This window comes from Mus caroli, chromosome 2 (assembly GCF_900094665.2).
Source record: "Mus caroli chromosome 2, CAROLI_EIJ_v1.1, whole genome shotgun sequence".
Taxonomy (NCBI): Eukaryota; Metazoa; Chordata; class Mammalia; order Rodentia; family Muridae; genus Mus; species Mus caroli.
Window position 1 is genome coordinate 78,341,596 of NC_034571.1, and position 17,736 is coordinate 78,359,331.

The 17,736-nt window shown below is 37.7% G+C and overlaps 1 long non-coding RNA gene across 1 annotated transcript in view; it reads left to right on the top strand.

Moving 5' to 3' along the window:
• Positions 1-15,049, top strand: part of LOC115029391 — a 53,542-nt gene extending 38,493 nt beyond the window's left edge. Inside the window, exons 3-4 of the long non-coding RNA XR_003834943.1 lie at positions 4,157-4,277; positions 14,604-15,049. This is a non-coding gene — a long non-coding RNA (uncharacterized LOC115029391). The remainder of the gene's footprint in view (positions 1-4,156; positions 4,278-14,603) is intronic.
• The last annotated feature ends 2,687 nt before the right edge of the window (positions 15,050-17,736 follow it).

Consider the following 17,736-nt stretch of genomic DNA (forward strand, 5'->3'; position numbering starts at 1 on the left):
GCATCAATATTCATAAGGGATATTGGTCTGAAGTTTTCTAACTTTGTTGGGTCTTTTTGTGGTTTAGGTATCAGAGTAATTGTGGCTTGGATTATGGAATTTCTTAAGACAGCCAGTGGAAAGCCATCTCTCCATACACACCTGTCAGTTAATATCATAAATTTCCAAGCAGTTTCCCCAGTCTGGGTGGTAGTTTAGTAACTAAACTAAGTGTATGGTCTAGGGGTAGTATATGCTTGTGTCTGGGGCCTTGCTTAGACTGGAACTCTGGTGTCACTGCTGGCTCTACGTCCTTTATCAAAGCACTACATGTTTAACTATGTCAGAGTTTTGTGCAGTTCGGACACTTGAAATACCTACTGACAAGCAACATAGAGCTTCCACAAGAGCAGGTGCTGAGTGAAATTTCTGGGCCAGCTAGGCAGGCATGGCACTGTGCTTTAGAAGTCTGTGAAAACAGATTTGGACAACACATAGTTTTTCTCACAGCATACAATAGTATGTACATGTATATATGTAATATATATTATAATATAATGTATGTATATTAACATGTGGGTAGACTTGTGTATGTGCAGCTGAGCATGCACACATCTTCCTGTGGATTGATGTCAGTTGTGTATTGCTCTCCAGTTGATTTTCTGATGTGATGTCTCTTGCTGAATTCAGAAAATGCACTTTTTGGCTGATTTAACTAGCCTGCTTTCTCCTGGATCTCCTTCTATGTCAGCCTCTAAAGGGTTGGGATTATGGAGGGGCTGCCTATTCACCTTCATTTTGTATGGGTATTGGGGCCTAAACTCTGGACCTTATGCTTGTGGGGCAAGCACTTTACCTGCTGAGCCATTGCTCAGTGACCGAATTTCATTTAGTCCCGATTTTACCTAGTACTAGGCTAATGAGGAAAGGCATTGGGCAGCTGATCACACTTGTGTGGCTCCTTCATGCAGCTTCCTGTTTCAAATCATCATTGGGATTTCTCATTTTAAAATGTGTTGTGTTATTGAAGTACAGGAGTTACTTATATATTGTAGACATAACCTTTGCCATGTCTATATTGCTCATGTTCTCTGTACAAAATAGGTCCTTTTCTTTGCTTTCTTCCCCCAGAGTTGAAAAAAAGGATTTCTATCTTAATTTGTTATTGTTTGCCATTGGGTTCCTAATAATAAACAATGTGATCCATCATTTGGGGAAGTGAAGCAAATTTTTTTTAAAGTGTATGAGCAAACTTCTTGTAAACATTCAATCAAGTGCTAGCTTCTATAATTATACAATTAAATCCTTCCAAATAACTGCACTCTATCAGTAATAGGTTAAACTCATTTTTTGTTAATAAAGTCATAGTTATCTTTCAATCATAATGAATATATAATTTTCTAAAAACATTCTTTCATTATGAAACTAGTAGACAGTCAAGATTTTTTTAGTTAGCAAAATTTGTTCTTTCACCATTTCATATGTGTCTGTACACTCAGTATTCTGGCCATTCACTTTACCCACCTTCTTCTTTTTCTGATAGTCTTATCTATCTTTTTTATTCAACAGTTTATTTCCTAATATCCTTCTTTCAAATGTCTTTGCCTATGCCATATTTACAGAGGTAATTGTTAATTTTTTTTTTTTTTTTAGCAATCATGATGGTTTTAGCTTCACTTTTGTCTGTATAATTTATATCACTTAACTCCTGTGTGGTGTGAGGCTGGAGACTGGCTGACAAAGGCTTACCTCCCAAGAAACTTAAAAATAACACTCAACTCACTACCTATAATAACAAGTATATGTGGCAGCAATTTATTTTTTATATTTTTGGGCTTATTTTATAGTAGAATATTCTATGAAATCTTATTGAGGTCTCTGCTTGATCTTTAAGCTGGCATTGTATGTCAGGAGGCTCAACAGGAGAGGTGATTTCCCCCTCCGTACCACACAGCCCTTGCAAACATTTGGAGAACACTATGGTGGGAACAGGAGCATCTTGAGGGAGGCCAGGACCCACAGCTGCTGTAAATACAGAACAATGGCTCTAGTCATGTCTTAAGAAAAATCTGGAACAAATGTGTCTGAGTGACTCCACATTTTAAGTACAGGGGAAAAGATTTCAGTGACTCTTTAAAACATCTGGTAGGCATTGTAAGATGAATAGATTTTTGCATTGGGATTATGTGCAATCCACAGTACTATAGTTGGAGTATTAGCAGAATACAATATGGCTTTTTTATTATTATTATAAACTCTCTGGCCAGTAAGCCTACGGATCTGCTGTACATATTCATTAAGAGATGCATCAAATGTAAATTCGTAGTCAGCTCGACTGAAATAGAATTTCATCTTTGTTTAATGGTGGCTTTTAGGGAGAGTGTGGTGAAGATACTTCCTAATGTCTTAAGTACAAGTAAATTGGAAGTGCTATGCAAAGTCCAGCGGGTAATGCTTCACAGCAGGGTCACTTGGATCTCTTCCACAGTTGACTCTCAAGGAATAAGGAGGGAGGAGAGAAGAGAGAGAGAGATGGAGAAGGGGAGAGAGGAGACAATGGAGGAAGGGGAGGAATGAGACACAACAGGATCTGTGAAGTTTTAGGATAGTATTTAAAACTATAAATATTTGAATGTCTATGACCATCATTCAGGATTTGACAATAAACTCATTGCTACTTGCATGTCTTTAATAACGGTTTCATGGTTGATTTGTTGTTGGTTGATTTTGAATTTTTATAACAAAAAAATTGTAAAAGTTTAAATAGATACTCGAGAGATTGTTCAACTGGGAAAGATAAGTTAGAATTTCAATAAAACCCGGGCTTAGATTACAGTTTGAAATTCCTCTAAAGTTTAGTATAAATAAGGTGAAAACTCATTTTTATGCTTTGTGTAATTATTATTCGTCACAACTATAGATACTTCTGTATTCTTACAATAAAATTTCATTATTTTCCTAAAGGGACACATCTGAATATTACTGATGCAATGCATAGGACCTATAGCTATAGGAAGTTTTGAATTTTATCAACTTACTTTCTTAAGTGACTTTTTAGTCATCTGTTTTGCTTACAAGAAATGTATCAGGTCACGCTGCCAAACAGAGGTGTTTCTCAGCTTAAATGTAAGGAACCCGAGAACAGGGGTATTTTGGAGTTACAATTGTATATATGCATATATAACATTTCCCTCTAATAAATATTTGTAGATATCTCACTTTCAAAGGTTTTAGCTTTTTATCTTTCCTAGAAATTAAAAAACAGTAGCTTACCTCTGCATCAACTATATAACCAAAACTAAGAATTATACAAAAAAATTCCCAAAGTATTGTAAAAGAGAAGAATAAAGCATTATGATAATTGGGAGTATATCAATAAAATACCCAGTTTGAGCAAAGGCTAGGTGAGTACACAGAGACACACAGTACACAGAGACTTCCATCTTTGTGAGTTCAGGAGCATCGCTGAATACTCTTGTTGAGTGTTATCTTGAAGGTCAAGTCATTGAGAGCACAACAGACATATGTTGGGGAATAATTGTTTCCTCTGAACACAACATGAACTTTTTCATCATGGAGCAGAGAATTCAATGGTGACTTAGAGAATATCATGGCTCTGTAGTCATGGTAATGAGATATGTAAAATAACACTGGGTGTATTGCAGTGATAATGAGGATGTTAAAATACCAATAGGATGAAGGGAAAGAGTCAACAGACTTTTACCTGTGATTCTAGCCTCTCTGCCCCTACCTGCCTTTGCTTCACATACTCTTGGAGGATTGTGCTAGAGTATATGAAATATGGAAGCGAGTAAGACTTTTCAGTATTGTAAATGTTATAAGCCTCCTATTCTGTAAACAATTCCTCACCCATGTTCTTAAAGCCCAAGACTCAGTGCTTCACCTAGCTGGACTTACCCTGTCATTTCTTTCATCTGTCATTGGTTCCCTATTTGTGCTGAATAGATGTCTTCCTAGGGAAAGAAACACAACATGAAAAGACTTTTAGAAAACAGGGTAAAGTTGAAGAGAAAGTCCTGGTTTATATCATGACTACATTCTTAGAGCTTTTCCTTTGTTATTAATGAGCTGGGAGTTATGAATGTCTTTGTTCTAGTGTTTATCCTGCCAGCTCTTTACTAATAAGACCGAAATTCTCTCTCTTCTGTGCCAAAAGGAGAAGTGAACACATGGACCCATCCCTGAACCAAAAGCTGTCTCTAATTGATAACCCTTTGCAAATGAAAATTCAGTTGCTGCCATAAGGATCTCACTGAGGAAACCAACTACTCCTAAGGGTAAGCTGTTGTGTCCAGCAGTAGATGACTGTCTTAGTCAGGGTTTCTATTCCTGCACAAACATCATGACCAAGAAGCAAATTGGGGAGGAAAGGGTTTATTCGGCTTACACTTCCACATTGCTGTTCATCACTGAAAGAAGTCAGGACTGGAACTCAAGCAGGTCAGGGAGCAGGAGCTGATGCAGAGGCCATGGAGGGATGTTCCTTACTGGCTTACTTCCCCTGGCTTGCTTAGCCTGTTCTCTTATAGAACCAAGACTACCAGCCCAGAGATGGTTCCACCCACAAAGGGCCTTTCCCCTTGATCACTAATTGAGAAAATGCCTTACAGTTGGATCTCATGGAGGCATTTCCTCAACTGAAGCTCCTTTTCTCTGTGATAACTCCAGCTGTGTCAAGTTGACACAAAACTAGCCAGTACAATGACCAACAGAAAAAGAAACTCGGTGACATCTTTGGAGGTTCTTCATCTCATAGTCTCATGTCAATATTTAAACACACACACACACACAATTATATCACACGTAAAATGTTTTCTAGCTTTGTGTTTTTATTGGATTTCTGAGTGTGTGAACAAGTGTGTCTCTGCTTCTATATGTTTCTTGTACCTTTTCTTGTTTTTTTTCCCTTCTGTTTGTTTGTTGTGTATTATTCTGATGTGTTAGTTTTTTTCCTAATCTCATTACATTTTATTAGGTTTTTATGCCTCAAAAGCCTGTTGTTTGTTTTCTAATAGAGACATAGAGGGGAGGGATCTAAGTGGGAATGGAGGTGGGGAGGAATGAGAAAGAGCAGAGGGAGAAGGAACCATGATCCAGATCTGTTCTTGAGAAGAAAAATCTATTTTCAATTTACAAAAAAGAAAAGATTGGCTATAGAATATCCAGAAGTTCTGGCTTTTTGAACACTAATTTACCTCATTGTATAATTCTTTGGTTTTTATCATTTGCTTCTGTGCTTACTTAAATAACAAATTCAATTTTACATTACATTCATTTTCTTTTCTGCTCATTATGCTGACTTAAAATTAAAAGCAGAACCATGATTTTCATTCTAGAAACTCCTTTTCATTCTACAAGGCACATTTCATAAGGTTTCTTATATTTAAGAAAAAAACCCAATAGACTCTTCTTTCCTTTAACTTAATACATGCCACCTGTTCAAAGGCATGGCCACCATTCAGCACCTCAAACAGAAAGTTGATTTTACTGTTTTCAGGAAAGCTGAGCTTGAGAAGACATCAGTGTCACTGAACAAAGCACAAAAGACTGTGTACTGGTGTGAGGCTGTCATTGATCGCTTGGATCAAGGGCTACTTGTTTCTATGGCCAAAGAACAGTCAGTGTTTATTAGGGGAATAGAAACCATCCATTCTGACTCTTGCTTTGGTTATTCAGAGTCTGTCTCTATGAGCTACTTCTCCATAAGTCATTGAGTCAGTGAATGTTCCTGCCCTACCCAAAGGGGTGAGGCTAGTGAACTGGAAGGTAGTGGATTACAAACAACCTGCAGACAGAGGCATTTCCTTTGGGGACATGCTCCCACACACACATCTTTGTTCTCATGGTTTACTTGGTATGAAAAGTGACAAATGATTCTGGTTATTACTGCACTGATAAAGTCATTTTAATATTATTATAGTTATAGTAACATTTTTTTGTATTTTTGTTTCTGCAAAGTGCTCTATTAGATTGCAAAAATACTGATTTTTAAAAAATACTTGTAGTATGAAAAAAATTATTCATTTGCCTTTCTTCTCAGTTTGGAAGTTTTAGGTTCTCATTAGCAGAAAAATACTTTTGGGGAATTTGTCCTAAAAAGAGGAATTGTTTTATTTTCAAATCATTAACTGGCAAAACCATGTAAGTTTCACTGTTAATGAAATTAACAAGCTAATTAAGAACCATTTATTTTGAGGTCCTTGATCCACTTGGATTTGAGCTTTGTGAAAGATGACAAATATGAATCTATTTTCATTTTTCTACATACAGACTGCCAGTTAGACCAGCACCATTAATTGAAGGTGTTTTCATTTTCCCATTTTATATTTTTGACTTCTTTGTCAAAGATCAAGTGTCCGTAAGTGTGTGGTTTTACTTCTGGGTCTTCAATTTTATTCCATTGATCAATGTGTCTGTCTACGTACCAACACCATGCAGTTTTTATCACTATTGCTTTGTAGTAGAGCTTGAGATCAGGGATGGTGATTCCCCCAACAGTTCTTTTATTGTTTTGTTTTGTTTTCCAGTTCTTTTATTGTTGAGAATTGTTTTCACTATTTTGGGTTTTTTGCCTTTCCAAATGAATTTGAGAATTGTTCTTTCTATGTCTTTGGAGAAATGTGCTGGTATTTTGATGGGGATTGCATTGAATCTGCAGATTGCCTTTGGTAGGATGGCCATTTTTATTATGTTAATTCTGCCAATCCTTGAGCATGGGAGAGCTCTCCATTTTCTGAGATTTTCTTCGGTTTCTTTCTTCAGAAACTTGAAGTTATTGTCATACATATCTTTCACTTTTTTTGGTTAGAGTTACCCCAAGATATTTTACATTATTTGTGCTATTGTGAAGGGAGTTGTTTCCCTAATTTCTTTCTCTGCCTGTTTATTATTTATATAAAGGAAGGAAGGCTACTGATTTATTTGAGTTAATTTTATATTCAGCAACTTTGTTGAAGTTGTATAACAGCTGTAGAAGTGCTCTGGCAGAATTTTGGGGGTCGCTTATGTATACTATCATATCATGTCATATCATTTACTTCTTTGCCAATTTTTATCACCTTGATCTCTTTTTGTTGTCTTATTGTTCTAGCTAGAACTTGATATATATATATACATATATATATACATATATATATATATATATATATATATATATATATTACTATATTGAATAAGAATGAGGAGATTGGGCATCCTCGTCTTGTCCCCGATTTTAGTGGGATTGCTTCAAGTATCTCTCCATTTAATTGGATATTGGCTGTTGGTTTGCAGTAAATTGCTTTTTATTGTGTTTAAGAATGGGCCTTGAATTCCTGATCTCCCCAATACTTTTAACATGAAGGGGCATAGAAGAGAAAGTGGTAAAGACCCTTGAACTCATTGGCACAGGGAGAAGTTTCCTAAACAGAACTCCAATGGCTCAAGAATTGATGAATGGGACCTCTTGAACCTGGAAAGTTTATGTAAGACAAAGGACATAGTCACTGAGAAAAATCAGCAACCTACAGACTGGGAAAAAAATCTTCACTAACTCCACATCCGATAGACGACTAATATCTAAAATATATAAAAAAGCTAATTATCAAAAAACCAAACAACCCAATTTTAAAAATAGAGTATAGACCTAAACAGAAAATTCACAACTGAGGAATCTCAAATGGTTGAGAAACACTTAAAGAAATGTTCAAAGTCCTTAGTGATCAGGGAAATGTAAAACAAAATAACCCTGAGATTCCACCTCACACCAGTCAGATTGGCTATGATCAAAACCACAGGTGACAGCACATGTTGGTGAGGATGTGGAGATGGAAGAACACTCCTCCATTGCTGGGGAGATTGCAAACTGGTACAATCACTCTGGAAATCAATCTGGAGGTTCCTCAGAACATTGGAAATAGATCTACCTGAAGATCCAGCTATAGTACTCGGGTATATACCCAAAAGATTCGCCACCATGCCACAGGGGCACGTGTTCCAATATGTTCATAGCACCTTATTTATGATAGCCAGAAGCTGAAACTGTCCCACAAAAGAAGAATGGATACAGAAAATGTGGTTCATTTACACAATGGACAACCACTCAGGTATTAAGAACAAGGACATCATGATTTTTGCAGGCAAATGAATGGAACTAGAAAATATCATCCTGAGTGAGGTAACTCAGACCCAAAAGGATATGCATTGTATGTACTCACTAATAAGTGGATATTAGCCACAAAAAAGCCATATGAATACACAAGATTCACAGAATTCAAAAGGCTCAACAAGCTGAAGTGCACAAGTGAGGATGCCTCAGTCTCACTTGGGAGAGAGAAGAAAGCAATCACAAATGGGGAGGCAGGGAGGGACTTAGGAGGGAAAGTGGACCGGGTTGGGGGCAGTGGGGGTAGAAGGGATCCTGATCTGGTGTTGGGTGATGGAAAAGGACTGAAGTCCTGAGGGGCAGCAGAAAGAATGGAAATAGGCAACCTCAGGAGGTAGGAGGTGGGGGGGGGGACCCTCCAGCATGCACTAGAGACTTGGGATATGAGAGATTCTCAGGACTCAGAGGGAGGGACCTTAGATGAAATGTCCAACAATAGGAAGAGGGAACTTGTAGAGCCTACCTCCAGCAGAATGACAGGGTATCAAGTGAGGGATGGGGTTGCCATCTAACAGTCAAAAACTCTGACCTATAATTGTTCCCGTTTTAAAGAACTGCAGGGACAAAATATGGAGAAGAACCTGATGAAAAGGAGATCCAGTGATAGGCCCAAGGTGGGATCCAGCTCAAGGGGAGGTCTCAAGGCCTGACACTGAGGCTATGGAGCACTCACAAAAAGGGACCAATCATGACTGCCTTCCTAAAGACCCAACAAGCAGCTGAAAGAGTCAGATGCAGATATTTACACCCAACCAATGGACAGAAGCTCATGATCCCTGTGGTTGAATTAGGGAAAGGCTGAAAGAAGCTGAGAAGGAAGGCGATTCTGTAGGAGGACCAGCAGTCTCAATTAACCTGGACCCCTGAAATCTCTCAAACACTGGACCACCAACCAGGCAGCATACACCAGCTGATATGAGGCCCCCAATACATATACCACAGAGGACTGCTGAGTCTGGGTTCAGTTAGAGAAGATGCACCTAACCCTCAAGAGACTGGAGTTCCCAGGGAATGGGGAGGTCTGGTGGTTTGGTGGGTGGGAGGGTGGGGACATCCTCGTGGAGACAGTGTGGGGGAAGAGGTATGGGATGTGGAACAGTCAGAGGGTGGAACAAGAGGGGGCTAAAATCTGGAGTGTAAAAAAGAAAGATTAAATAAAATAAGAAAAACTCATTAAAACAGATTTCAAAAGAAAAAAAAGAACCATTTATTGATAACTAGAAATATTTGTATTTATTAATATTATTAAGATGGGTTTTAAAATATCATCTACCTATAAGCCATTATCAACATAAACATATATTTATCCAAGGAAACAGAGAGAGTGAGAATGATTTACTACTCTTTGCAAATTTAAATTTATAACTATAATCATGTGTTTCTATGTTAGACTTAATTTATCCCATATGTCACTAATAATTACGTGGAATTAAGATATTCACTTCTCTCATTAAGCTCTGTAGGAATATAATTAATAATTTATTCATTATTATTTGTATACTACATTTTAAATACCTTGTATATAATGTAGCATGCCTCTGCCCACATTGTTGCCATAGCAACAGTGTTGGTCCTTTTCTCAATCGCGGCGTCTGATGCTGGTTAAGTACACTGGCAGTAAGTCGAATAATAAAGGGCTTTATTATTACAGTATGTGTTATAGAGAGTTAATAAAACAATTTGTGTTTTTTTTCACCAAACAAAAGATCAGTTAACTATAGCCTGTAGGTGATACTCTTTTTCCCATTTTTGTGAATAATAATTTAGTGGAATATATCCAGAGTAATATTAAATATAGACGATGACGGTTTTTGTGTTTTGGTGGCATACCTGAGTGCAATAATCCCTTGATATCAGTAGGGAATGAGATTCAGGACCTTTTCCTTGAATGCCAAAATCTGTAGATGGTTAAATTCATTATAATAAGTCACATTTACTTGTAACCTCCAAAGAGTCTCCTGTGCTTTAAACCTTTTCTATACTCATAATGGGCAACAAAATACAAATGTTACTAAATGATTGATATAACACCTAATGTACAGAATTACTAGTAGAAAAAGTATATCTGTTTGTTACTAATAAAATTAAAAGTATTTTAAATCTATTGTTTATTGATTCTGGAGATGCAGAAGCCAAGGATACAGAAGGCCTATTGTGTATACAACAAAAACCATTTAGTACTTCAGTCTCTGGACCCAGGTTAGTTCACTCTGTAGATCTTCTTGCAGTCCCTTTGATCCCTCTGGCTCCCTCAGTTTTTCCAACCACTCTTCCATAAGACTCTCTGAGCATCGCATAATGTTTGGCTATGGGTCTCTGCATTTTTTTCTGATGTCTGCTGGGTGAAGCCCCTCAGAAGACAGTTATAGACTCCTGTCTGCAAGCATAGTAGAGTATCATTAATAAAAGAATATGTAAGGGCTGGACCTAGGCTCCTACACAAATGTAGCAGATATGCAGCTTGGTCTTCATGTAGATCCCCTAACAATTGGAGTGGGGGCTGTCTCTCACTCTGTTGCATGTCTTTGGATTTCTTTCCTCTAGCTGGACTACCTTGTCTGGCCTCAGTGGGGGAGGATGTCCCTAGTCCTGATGGGACTTGATGTGGTCAGGGTGAGCTCCTATGGGGAGTTTTCCCTTCTCTGAGCAGAAAGGGAAGGGGGTATCGGGGGAGAAGTGTGTGAGGGTAGAACTGGGGAAAAAAAGGGAAAGGAGCTGTAATATGGATGTAAAATGAATGAATGAATGAATGAGTGAGTAGATAAAAAAAAAAGGAAATCATTTTGATCAGTGGACCAAAATTATTTACTTTGTTTCTTTCTAATATAAATGAGCTAACCCATGATTAAAATTCAAAGTAAGCATTGTAAAAAACTTATGTATTTTATTTATTACTTAATATTTTATTAGGCATAAAATGCTGGATATTATTTCAATACTCAAGTGCTATGAGGTTTATTAAAGTGCTTGCTAGAGTTCTTGTAAGTCACATCTTCAGTTCAACCAACATTTTAAAAATTCATTGTGATTCACTTTCATAGATATGTACTTATCTGACTGCCCAATGCCATAAGCTACATTTTGAACATCATACTCAACCAAGTTGTCTATAGATAACTGATATAATTTAAGTTTTTGGAGGCCATGATATTTAATTTTTAAGAAATTATAGCTTCTGGGTAAACTGATGATTGAGAAGCAACCTCTGCCAGACATGATCACAGAGAGGAGTCAATGTACGAGTGAACAGATTCTGTTCAAAAGAGAGGAAGAAAGGAAAAGAGGAAGAGCTTTGGGCATTCACAAATGGGACAACAGAAAGGCTCAAAAGTGGGGAGCAGAATTATGTAGTGAAAAGAAGTCAGCCAAACCAAGCATGGTTCTAGGCATCAGCTCCCCATGTAGTCCCCAAAAGGTGACTCAGGAGACCATGATAAAGTAACTGTTAATCTTATACATGGGACAAACCCACAGTCTCAAACCCAGTTGGGAGTCTTGTGGAGACACTGACTCCTTTGTCAGGATGAGTCAGCAGTACACAGAAGTTCTATGTTGTCCCTCTTTTTATATGTGAGAGTTGTGGCCAGGTGTCATGTTAAGAAGAAAGTGATTAGGCTGTGGGATAATTCAGCTGGTGTAGAACTTGCCTAGCATTGTGCAACACTATTTCTAATAAAATGTCAACAGATAGGGAACAGATAACAGATCAAAGTAGGGATACCATCAGAATCTAAAGGTGTGAACTGATAAAGATTTTTGGGTTACTTAGAGAAATATGGGTGAAGGGCTACTTACAGGAGCAGAAACAATTTAAACTAGCTACATCATCAACCCTCCTTAGCATGGGTGACAACTCACAAAAGCTGGACATGTCCTGGAGCATACTATACAGCCTGTGAAAGTTCAGCAGATTGGAAGGTGTCCTCTCCGGGTGGCTCAGCTGGTCTGAGCCTTTCCTAGCTAAGTTTATGAGTATGTTTCTTCTAGGCAGCTTGCTTCTTCTAGGCTGCTTCTTCAATGCATCAATGCATATCATATTGATATGCTAGAACCATATCAAAACTTCTTCCAGGCCACTGGGCTTGTTCAGTCTTCTTTGCAGCTTGGTTTGTCAAAGAGCCAGTCTCAGCAGTATTTGTTGCTTATATACTTTTGAGGGGGGAGGAGCCTATAATATAGGGTCCGTTTCAGGCATTTCCTTTCTATTTTTTTTTTAAATTCCTGTCTTAAAGAGCTTTCCAGAAGGTTGGTGTGTTTCACCTCTCCTAAGAACATTCTATTATTTGACCTCCTCATGAAACAACCTCTTGCTTCACCTCCAATTTTACCTGGGTCCTATGTCTCCAAGATGAGAAGTTCTAATCTAGGGGAAATCTATACACAAATATGTATGAGGCCCTGGGTTTGATCTCTCAAGCTGTAGAAATGGGCTTGGAAGCACTCACTGGTAATACACCTTAGGAATTAGTGGCAGAAGGCTCCTAAGTTCAAGCTCATGTTTATGTAGTACTGCAAAGCAAGTCTGGGACATTAGATCAAGTCTTAAAAGGAAAAAATAAGAGATGGAAATAGTTTAGAACTTGCTAATATCGGGGCCTGAATGCAGGAAACAATTGTGTTAAGAAGCTTGATGTAACCAGCTAGACCTGCCAGCTGAAAGGGAGCCCTTGTGGGGCAGTCATGGAAAATGGAATGGGAGGCAGGGACACTGATAACCTGAAAGTATAGGAGATGAGGGGCTTGGTCAAGCAGTAAAGTTGATAGCCACACTGTTGGGGAAAGTGGCTATCATCTCTGCAGTCATCTCGGGCTATTTACTTACAGGTGGGACTTTTCCACCCTCACAAGAGACTTGTTTTCCTAGCATGATGTTATTTGCAAGAAGCCCACCACAGCTGAATACACTTTGATAACATATTGTTTTTCTCCTGTACAAAATGGACTTATGGTTAAGTGTTTCCAGTGATAATCCCCAGCAAGTGCATATATACCTATAGCTGCCTTCCAGTAAAAGAGACTTGAGACTTGATCCTTGATCAGATAGCCTGTCTTGTCTTCATTCTTCGAGTCTCTTGCCCCTCAGTCCTCACTCTCTCTCTTGCAGACACCATTGACTGACCGGAGGACTGGGTCACCACACCAACTTAGGATAACAGGAGTTTGGTAAATCCTGGAGCCAAGTATCTGCCATGGGCTCACTGCTGTAGGATCCAGCAGAATGCTTGATACCCACAGCACATCCCTCTTGCATGGTCATTAGTGCTTAAGAGTTTGGAAGCTAGAGAGGCAAGTCTAATGATGTAGATCTTAGAGCTATGGCTGTTTCCATCACTCCCAAACCACTTGAGCGACAGCTCCCAGAATGTGTAGCCAGCCCAGATAGTTAAAAATTAGGTTGTTTGGGGTTGCAGAAGAACTAGCCATGCCAATAGACTGTAAAGCTAAGTGTAGCCAAGAGAAAACCCTGGTGTGCAAAGAAGGGAAGAAACTACTGAAGCAAAGACAGCTCTGGTGTCATCCACTATCTACTACAAGCCTAGAACCAGAATAAATTGGAGGAAAGACAAGTGTGTGTAACATACAATGGACAAAAATCTTATATACTTGTATGAAAACAGAATGAAACCCATTTATATATAAAAATAATATGCACTAGTACTTTAAATGTAAGTCAAAATAAACCATTACAAACCTCAAAATTAATAGTAAAACGTATCAGTAAAATAAGCAATGAAAAAGTCATTATATCTAAAGGTTAACAATTAAGAAAAAGAGCTCTATCATTCTTGAGTTTAAATAGTTAGATGAATGGAGTTTATTTCCTAAATTATAGCATAATAACTGGATTAAAGAGCAAGGAAAAATAAAATAAATATAGAACTCAAGAACATTTACAAGCACAACAAATAAGGAGAGTAGAAGGAAAAACATTATTAAAGACAGAGGGAAATGCAAGAAACAAGGAATATATCTAACTAGGGCTGGGAGATGGCTCAGTTCATATGGTGTTTGTTGTGTACATATGAGAACTCAGGTTTGGATCCCTAGCATCCATAAGAACCCAGTCATCTCAGTACAGTTTACTTCCATAATGCCAGCACTGGTGATATAGAGACAGACAGATCCCTGGATCTGGAGCACTGTACCTCCAGTCTAGCAAACCGGTAATCTCCAGATTCAGTGAGAAACTACATCTTAAAAAGTAAGATGGAAAATGATCAAAGATAGCCATCACCAACTTCCAGCCTCTACATAAACATAGACATCTGTGCTCGCTTAACCTCCCAAACATGGACACCTGCACACAGCATTCACCAACACACACACAAAGGCGATATACAGCATATACATCCAACAACTGATTATTTGCAGAACAACACAAAAGTAATTTTTGTATAACCTAATGAAATAAAATAAGATTCTAAGAGCAAATATGGCAACCTTATCTTTCTTCTTTCAGATTCTTTGTGCCTGAAAATGAACCTGCTGCTTGTGAGGCACTGATCTTCTGGAAAGCACTGGCAACAAATGAAGCAGAGGTTAAACCAACGTGAACCATGAGATGTTACCCCACCATCTTCAATTAGAGATGCTAGCACGGCTGGCAGTGACATAGAATAATATGACTAAAGCTCAGCTAGCAAGCATTAAGTACAGAGGAACCTTCCAGTTTATGATTCTTTCAAGCAAATTATTCAAAGGATGCAGTGTTGCAAAAGATGATCTGATAAAACCAAGAGCAATTCCAAGCGATAGCAACCCACTAATATTTAAACAAGGAATGAATCATCAAACACTTTTAAGCTTGTATAAGTCATAAAGCAGAAATGATCAGATTTCATGAATGGAAGTGAGGACAGATAGAGGAGAGGTAATAATTTTTTAAAATGGTTAAGATTTGACTAAGTGAAGGACAAACACTTTTATTTTTCCATGATGAATTTATCCATTTAGTATTTTTTTTAGCGTTTCAAAGTTTATTAATAAAGAAGGAAAAGATAGCTCAGAATGGCTACTTATCTGCTGCTCCAGCTGTTGGAATTCATCCTGAAATCGGGGACTGGAGTAAAGAAGCATCCGGGCTTACATTTACCTGCCAGGACAAAGAAAAGCTGTTTTAGGATGTAAGGGTACTCAGAGAAGTGACCATCTTCTCCATCCAAAGCAAACTACTAGGAAAACAACTAGTAAATACAAATCAAAGTATTTTTCTAACTACGACTAAAGGAGATCAGTAGAGCAGACAACTTTCAGTGATGGATTTTAAAATATAATTATGAATATAATTACATCAGTATGTTCTGGTTAAGAACTTAGTATGAACATAAATAAGGACCCTGAAATGGAAAGGACACAGTGATAGGAAAACTAATATACTTTTCCAATTTTAAAAAGCCATAGGTGGGAAAAGGCAGCATTTAAGGTACTGGCATATAGCAATCAGAAAGAAAGAACATAGGCAGAGTTTGCTAGATGGCAATAGGTAGGTTTACTTTTTGTTTCTTCCTGTCAAATGGTAGTTTCTGGTCATGATGCTAGATAGAAAGTGTGCATAAAACTGCAAACTAAACTAACTAGCCTTTTAAATGATAGAAGAAATCAAGAAGTGGCAATTAGCAATCACATAGATTGATAAAATTAAAGATAAAAATTGACAATAAAAAAATAGAAAGTACGTGACATAAAGAACAGAATCATTGCCCTGTGAACTGCATGTGCTGGGCATGGTATGCCTCTGTAACTCCTCCATCTGAGGGACAAAGACAGGAGGATGCTGAGTTCAAGGTCAGTCTGGGTTGCATCTGGACATCCTGTCTCAAATGGCAGCAGCAACAAAAGATAATTAACTCAAGGAAATTGACTTATATGCTCTTTCAAAGAAAACAAGATAAGTAATGAAGAGAGGTCGTTAATGAAGAGGATGGAGACAGGCAAAGGAATTATCTGCACTCACAAATTAAACTGAGTAAGAATAAGATATCATAATAATAAGAAAAAAAAAAAAGAAAGAGTATAACCAGTCAAGACAACCAAAGATGACAAAGGCAGATTCCATGACAAAATTGAAGGTACAGTTTACAAATACAGAACATCATAAAACCCTGAAGATAAAAATTGGTCCATTTAAGAATACCAGAGCCAGAGGAGTCAGGGACTTACCAGGAAAATGTCAATTGAACAGGACTCACATAAACTCTCAGAGATACATCCTCTGCATACATATTATGGCTGAATAGCTTGCTGTTCTTGTGAAAACTCAGTGGAACCAGGGGTGTGCCCGACTCTTGCCTTCTTGTGCAACCCTTTCCCCCTACTGGGTTGCCTTGTCCAGCCTTGATGTGATGCTATGTGCCTGGTCTTAATGTAGTTTGTTATACTGTGTTTGGTTGATGTCCCTAGGGGGCCTGTTCTTTTCTGAGGGGATTTGGGATAGATCTGGAGGAGAGGGGAGGAGGAGAGGCTAGGGGAGAAGGCTAGAGGTAGAGGAAGGAGTGGAAACTATGATCAGGATGAAATATATGAGAGAATAAGAATTTAAAAGGAAAACAGAAAAAGGATACCAGAATGTTATTAGTTTTGTAGACTTTTATAGGATTGTTGAATAACAGCAAGTCAAGAGATTCAACTGCTTCTAGGATAAATATACAAGATCCCTGAATTTCTACATATTATATTTTTCACATTTCTATGAATTCATCCAAAATTAGCATTTCAAAGCATAGAGATTTTACAGGGTACTAACTCTCATCACACACAAGTTACAAATAACAAGACACTATGGACATACTACTTTAAAATCAATAATTAAGTTCATAATATATCCTTGGATAAGGAAGAATGTTAGTTAAGAAATCATAAAGTCTGTTGCAAATAAGGAAGAGAAGAAAAAGAAACTTGTCTATGGGAGCCTAGGAAAGAAACTCATTTAACAATTACAAATTAGAAGCTCATGCGTCTAGGGATGACGTAGGAGCGAGTAGTTAATAAAGATGAAAACAGTAGCAGGAAACAGTTGATGAAGCAAAACAGTGGAGATTAATGAAATAAAGAGCAAAGAAAATAAAGTACTAAAAAGAATGAGTCCAATAGTTTATTATCTTAGGAAACCAATGCATTAGATAACCCTCTTAGAATCTTGAAAAAAAAAAAAGTGGGACAAAATAGATAATACAAAGCCAGAAAATAATTTAAAGTAATTAAAGGGATTGAAGACAATATGATAGAGTAATCTATGACAATAGACTTGAATACCAGACATCATCAGTTGTGTATTAGCAGGATAGAAACTAACAAAGACATTTTAAAGTTTTGACCCAGAATTGTTCCTGTCAAAAGGAAATGCAGGGACAAAGAGTGGAGTAGGCCATCCAGAGACTGCCCCACCTAGAGATCCACCCCATCTACATTTCTAAGTGAAGTTTAGTCAATCAGAATTGTAGCAACTTCATTTTTTTAAAGGTATTTTCTAAGGTTCCCTCACAGCCCTGTCTGTCGAGGTTATGTCCTTTTCTAGAGCTCATTATCTTAAATGGTTTAAAGTGTTTCTGAGGGAGACAAAGGCCACACAAGACATCTGTCTGAGAGAGTTTCTC